The sequence below is a fragment of the Erinaceus europaeus genome, chromosome 14, assembly GCF_950295315.1.
Source record: "Erinaceus europaeus chromosome 14, mEriEur2.1, whole genome shotgun sequence".
Lineage (NCBI taxonomy): Eukaryota > Metazoa > Chordata > Mammalia > Eulipotyphla > Erinaceidae > Erinaceus > Erinaceus europaeus.
In genome coordinates this window covers 28,608,089-28,615,002 of record NC_080175.1, presented here as the reverse complement: position 1 = coordinate 28,615,002, position 6,914 = coordinate 28,608,089, and the positions used below count along the sequence as shown (strand labels likewise).

At 46.3% G+C, this 6,914-nt stretch overlaps 1 long non-coding RNA gene across 1 annotated transcript in view; it reads left to right on the top strand.

Annotated features, from left to right (window-relative positions):
• Positions 1 to 557: 557 nt before the first annotated feature.
• Positions 558 to 6,914, top strand: part of LOC132532769 (uncharacterized) — a 36,773-nt gene continuing 30,416 nt past the window's right edge. Inside the window, exon 1 of the long non-coding RNA XR_009544692.1 lies at positions 558 to 3,106. This is a non-coding gene — a long non-coding RNA (uncharacterized LOC132532769). The remainder of the gene's footprint in view (positions 3,107 to 6,914) is intronic.

Sequence of the window (6,914 nt, the reverse complement as noted above, 5' to 3'; positions counted from 1 at the left end):
GACCTCCTTTGAATCTGGAGAGGTGGCAGTCGTTGACTATGTGGGTTTTTTTAATGAGAGGAAGGGATATGAGTGGGTGAAGGAACTTGCTTAGATTTTTCTGGGACAGGACCAAACCATTTTCTTTTTCTTTAAATATAATTTTTATTATTTATTTAATTTATTTAGCCAGAACACTGATCAGCCCTGGCTTATGGTGGTGTGGGGGATTCAATCTGAGACATTGGAGCCTCAGGCATGAAAGTATTTGCATAACCATTATGCTATCTACTCCCAACTTTTTCTTAAAAAAAAAAAAACAGGACAGAGAAATTGAAAGGGGGAGAGGAGATAGGGAGAAAGTGTAGACCTGGTTCAGTGCTCATGAAACATCCCTGCTGCAGGTGGGGAGCAAGGGATCAAACCTGGTCTTTGCACATAGTGATATGTGCGTGTTTGACCTGGTGCACACCACCCAGCCCCAGGCTTGGACTTTTCCAAACATCTCTTTATTTCCTGCTCTTTTCCGTGACTAGACCTAGTCCAAATATTTTCTTGCCTAGATAATTTGCCTAGGTTATAGCCATATACCCAGCTCTGGAGAAAATTATATATATATATATATATATATATATATATATATATCCTCAGACATGGGAGTCTCTGCATAACCATTATGCTGTCTATACCCCATATTCAGTTTGTCTATAGTACAGTCTCACTTTGGGACATGAGAGGTACCAGCCTCTATTTTATGAAGCTCCCATACCTGCTTATACCTGATCTCTCTGACTTACTTGTTACCTTCTGACTCAGAACCCCAAACCCTGACCTCATCTCTGCTAAGGCTACTTACTTCATGGTCAATGTTGTTACTCAGCCTGGGGACTGGAAGCCAGACTTGGGAAATTTCAGGAGAATTGGCAGATGAGGTTGGAAGTATTTGGACTTTCAAGAGAAAGACAGGTAGAAGTCAACCACAATTTAAAGAGACAGCTCATGGAAGGCTTTTAAAATAGGCTAGGTTAATGCATACGTTTATAGATAGATTTTAGAGATTTTACCTGTAGGAATAAGGCTTCAGAAGAGGCTGGGTCAGGGGTGGGGAGCAGGAGTAGGAAAGAGCAACCGTTGGTTATTCCCAGGGAGATCCTGAAGCTCAGAAACAACAATACCTTAAGAGATGGCAGGAAGGACACCTTTTGAAGTCTAAAATCCTCTAATGAATGAGTCTAGAGTTTGGGAAAATAGAGGGCACAGGCGTGGCGTGAGGCAGTACCCTGAGGCAATAGAAATCTCCAGCAGTGCATCCTACAGCCTCTCATAATATATCTATGGATGTAGCAGAAACACCTAAACCAAATGGTCATGAAGCTTGGTGAAGATCCAGGCCCAGTGAGGGTTGATTAATGGGTCCATGTCAGTGTGGACTAGAGGGACGTCTCCAGCAGTGTGTCTTAAGGCTCAGTCTGGGCCTGAGTCCTCTGACATTTTTATTGACATCTGACCAAAGGAGCAGGCTCATCAAGTTTGCAGGTGATAGAGCTAGGAGGGGCAGCTAATACTTTGTATGAAGAAGTCAGGATTCAAAAACGATTTCAACAGGCTGGAACACTGGGCTGGAACCAACAAGATTAAATTTAACAGGGATAAATGTAGAGTCCTGCACTTAGGTTAAAACAAAATCAATGACATAAGTACCGAGTGGGGGTGGGGTGGGCCCAGCTTGACAGCAGTTCATGAAGAAAAGACCTGGGGGGTTTAGTTGACTGCAAACTCAATATGAGTCAACTGTGTGATGTGACTGCTAAAACCTCTAATACACTCATGGATCACATTAACCAAAAAGGAGCAGCCAGATCAAGGAGGTGCTTAGCCACTGCGTCCTGAGGTGGTTAGACCACCTCTGGTGTACTGGGCCCAATTCTGAGTTTTATTTCCCTGTTATTTAAGGCCACTAATAAATGAGAATATTTTAGACACATAGCCAGTTTGGCCCTAAATATCCCCAGAAACTGGCCAGAAATTTTACCATGCTGAAGTTCTGGGATGAGGGGCAGGGACATACATAATCTGACCTCAAGCAAAAAGACAGTTGTATCTGGAACACCTTGGGGATTTGGGAAAAGATACTGGGTGAGGTCTGCTTTGCCTCAAATATATATATATATATTCCCTTTTGTTGCCCTTGTTTTAGTTATTGTTGTTTTTGATGTTGTCATTGCTAGATAGGACAGAGATATGGAGAGAGAAGGGAGAAGACAGAGAGGGGGAGAGAAAGATAGACACGTACAGACCTGCTTCACCGCTTGTGAAGCGACTCCCCTGCAGGTGGGGAGTCGGTGGCTCAAACCGGGATCTTTACACCGGTCTTTGCGCCACGTTCGCTTAACTGGCTTCGCTACCGCCAGACTCCCTTTGCCTTAATTCTTACTGACATCCAAATGTCAATCATCCCAGGGCTTCCTGAGTCAGACTGAGGATTAGAGGTTACTTAGGAACACTCTAAATGGGGGTCAGCGTTGGAGTGGGTATAAAATGGCTGTGAGGTGGGAAAGAATCCGAAAATGTGGACCCTTGCCATCACTTCCCCTGCACCCCGCGTCCCCGCGCCCCTTCCCAGAACATGCAGTTCTCTTTTCTGTCACTGCGTGGCGCCCTAGCTCCATGCGGGGATGCAGAATGGGCGGCGAGGCGGAAGCTGCCTTCCTTCCCTTCGCTCCCCACTGCAGGAAGCCCGCAGGTGCTGCTCCACTTTGGCTTAGGCCAGACCTTTATGGGACTTTTGCTCCCAAGACATTTATTGCAGAGTGGTCACAAGCTTATTCAAAAATATAATCCAGATGTAGCTCTTGTTAGCCACTCCTTTTCTTCCCTCAAACAAAAACAAAAACAGAGTCGCTGTGCATGTGACTTCTCATCTGCCCTGGTTGTGAGATCAGCTGTTCTTCCAGCAAGAAGGCCTCTTGTCATCCAGGGCTCGATAGCTCTGGGGTCACAGAGAGCCCAAATCCCGTTCCACAAACTGGCTTACAATGGCCACCAACTTACCTAAACTCTGTGTTTTGAATTCTGGAGTGGACTGACACTACCAACGTCATGGACTAGTTAGGATGGAAGGAGACAAGTATCTAGGGCAGCGACTCTGAAGTTTTAAAAAATCACCAGAGGAGCTTGCTGAAATCACAGATTTCTACACCCCTGCCACCATCACCCACTTTAACCCCAGTCAATCAGTTGTTCTGGATGAATTGTATTTGGGGATGAGGGATGCTTGAGTATTTATTTATTTATTTATTTATTTATTTATTTTGGAGGCACTAGAGCCTTACTACATGTGTGATTTCACAGGTCCAGGGCTTTATATTTTCTTTCTTAATTAAAAAAAAAATACTGGATAGAAGTATCTTGAGAGGAAAGGGAGAGATAGAGAAGGGGAGAGAGCGCCTCCTGCAGCACTGCTTCACTGCTTGTGAAGCTTTCCTCCCGCAGATGGGGACTGGGAATTTGAACCCAGGTCCTTGAGCAATGTGACATGTGCATTCTACCAGGTGTGCCTGGCCCCTGGGGCTGACTTTTTCATTCTTTTAAAAAATTAATTAATTAATTCCCTTGTGTTGCCCTTGTCGTTTTATTGTTGTTGTCGTTGTTGGATAGGACAGAGAGAAATGGAGACAGGAGGGGAAGACAGAGAGGGGGAGAGAAAGATAGACACCTGCAGACCTGCTTCACTGCTTGTGAAGCGACTCCCCTGCAGGTGGGGAGCCAGGGCTCAAACTGGGATCCTTACACTGGTCCTTGCGCTTTGCGCCACCTGCGCTTAACCCGCTGCACTACAGCCTGATTCCCGACTTTTTCATTCTTTTAATTTCAGATTGAGAGGGAGAGACAGGGCCGGGTGGTGGCGCACCTGGATGAGTACCTATGTTGCCATGCACAAGGATACAGGTTCAAGCCTCCACCCCACCTGCAGACAGAAAGTTTTATGAGTGTTGTCTATCCAATAAATAAAGATAATAAAAATATTAGAGAGAGCGCGAGACACCATAGCACTAGAGCTTACCCCAGTGCTGTGGCATTCCCACAGAGTGCCAGGACTTGAAGATCAGTTACATGCATGGCAAAATACATACACTTCCAAGTGAGCTACCGTTAGGCCTGAAATAATCACATTTTCATAAAATGATCTAGTATATGCAAGGTGACCTAGCATGTGCTAGTTCTCTTAGAGGCCAGGAAGGACACGATGGCAGTTGTGGGGCCAGACTGACATATACTCAGACTTGCTTTCTAGGTGACTAGCTGGGAGGGAGGATCTAGAGATGGGGACTCGATAGTTAAGCTCAAAAAGACTTGAGACCTGGGAGGAATGAGATGTATTAAGGGCCTTAGAGGGGTTGTGATGCTGTTATCCAGGGCTGGGGAGACACTTAGCAGTGGGACGGACCATGGGACTGTGTTGGAGTTTTGGAGTCTTAAATTCAATATGTATTTAAGAGAATGTGGTCAGGGTGTACTGGGAGGAAAAGGAGCTAAGAGGATGGGGTTGAAGAACACTGGCATTTCGTTGGGGGTGGGTGGGGAGTTGGGGGTTTGTTTTATGAATATGGGGCCAAGGAAGAGGTGATGTAGACTGCTATGCTCGGTGAAGCCCCATGGGGGCAGCCATGCTTTGTGAACAGTGGTGAGGCCTTTGGATAGGAGTGGAGGCAGAGGGAGGAAGCTTCTGAAGATCTCTGGGAGAACTTTCCTGTCCCCAGGGGACACAGGTGAAGAGAGAAGTGGGGGTGGGGGGAAGGGCAGTCTGCATAGTGAGATTTCAAACATTCCTCCCTGAATTTCCTGACTATCATGAGAAAAAGAGTATCTCCCAACACTCTCTTCTCTCCTAGTCTGCCCTCTTCCCCCCAATACTATTTTACTCCTCTCTTGAGGCCCAAATCCCAAAACAGAACACCCCTGTCCATAGCTCAAGAACATATGGATGTCTGCTAGTTGAAATACCTTCCAGAAACTTTGAAGATCTTCCCAGATAAATAGTCTAGGAAATATCTTAAATTCCTCAAATCCTCAAACATTGGAGCCAGAAGAGAATTCAGATACTGTCTGATGTAGCCTCCCTGGCTTGACCAGATTGAGCCTTTCAGGATCCCAGGGGATGGTTTGGAGGACAAGACTCACTTATTTCATACCTATAGAAAAAGAAGTGTGATCTGGGAGATGGTGCAGTGGATAAAGCATTGGACTTTCAAGCATGAGGTCCCAAGTTCGATCCCCGGCAGCACATGTACCAGAGTGATGTCCGGTCCTTTCTCTTTCTTCCTATCTTTCTCATTAATAAATAACATCTTTAAAATTCAATCAATCAATCAATCAATCAACAAATCAATAAAAGAAGCTATGAGGCAGGGCTGGGTGGTAGTGCACCTGGTTGAGTGCACACATTACCATGTGCAAGGATCCAGGATTGGGCCCTGCTCCCCACCTCAGGGGGAAGCTTTATGAGCAGTAAAGCAGGTCTTCAGGCATCTCTCTTTCTCTCTCCCCATCTACTCTTACCTGCTCAGTTTCTCTCTGTCCTGTCAAATAAAATATGGGGTGGGGGTAGAGAAAGTATATTTATAGTACTGGCTCCCAGGGGCAGAAGGGGGGATTCGCAGTAGTCAGGTTGTGGGGTTCTGAAGTGCCTAGGAGATCAGAGATAGATGAGTAGCTATAAAAGAAAAAAAGTTGGGAGATGAGAGAATGGAACATGTTTGTTTGTCTGTCTCCAGGGGAGCAAATTTGTAGAGGCCTAGGTCCAGCTGAAGTTTAGAGGACAGTAAAGAGACTAGCTAGATTAGACCAATGTTGAGACAAAGAGAGAGGACAGAACTTAACTGCAGCAGGAGGTCTGAGGTGCAAAGCCCTGAGGTGAGAGACTTAGGGTTGGGTTCATCTTGCCAGGAACAGTGAGGATTGGGACTGGAGGAGTAGAGGAGAGCATTCAAGGTTACATGGAGGGGGAGAGAAGAGGTTTCAGGGGCAGGTGTTGACATTCCAGAAAAGCATTTCCCAGTTTATCAGGAATAGAACCCCAAGTGGAGGTTGTTGAGGATGGCTCACACTCTGAAGAGGAGCCTGGGTGTAGGAGGTGGGATGGAGACCCAGTGTTATTAGAGTTGGTGATGAAGAGGTCAGCAGGATGGCAGGGGATAGAGGTTGAGTTGGTGGAGAATGGGGGCAACAAGGGCAGACAACTGTAGGTTGTCTTCTGAGAAATACACAGAGGGCTGAACATGGGCTTATATTTTGAAAAAGAAGTTGTAGCAAAGCTACAGCTGGGGCAAAAGCACCATTGAAGAGGAAGAGACTGGGAAGTTGCAATGACCTCTCATGCAAGATTCTAGAAGGGAAAAAAAGGAAAGGAAGCCAGGGCCTAAAAGAGGTTAGCATCTCAGAGGAAGAAGGGCTCTGGCTAGACGTGGGTTTTGATCTACTAAAAGTATGAGTCAAGGTTTGAGGTCAGCTCCTTCAAGTAAGGGTAGAAGTGTGGGAACTGGGCTGGAAGGATGCAGAGAAAGGTACAATCACAGGAGCTGTCACCATCTGACATATTGTCCAGTGGAACTGAGACACAGTGGGGGTCAGGGCTGGGGGTTGCCTTGGGCCAGGTCTGATGCTCTACTTCTGAATGCTGCATGTCACAAGCAAGCCACAAGGTGGCCAGATTACAACAGTGTCAGAAGTCTAGGTGCATAGACACCAGGAGGGCAGGGAGAGACGTCCATGAGGGAAGGGAGGAACATGTCCTAGAGCCCTGGCTGGGGGCTCCTGATGGACCAGTGTGGAGGTCAAGATCCAGAGTTTAAATGTGAGACATTATCATTTTCACTGTCTTCCCGTCTTTGGGGTGAGCTTTGAAGTGAGGAGTAGAGTATAAGGAGTTGTCAAAA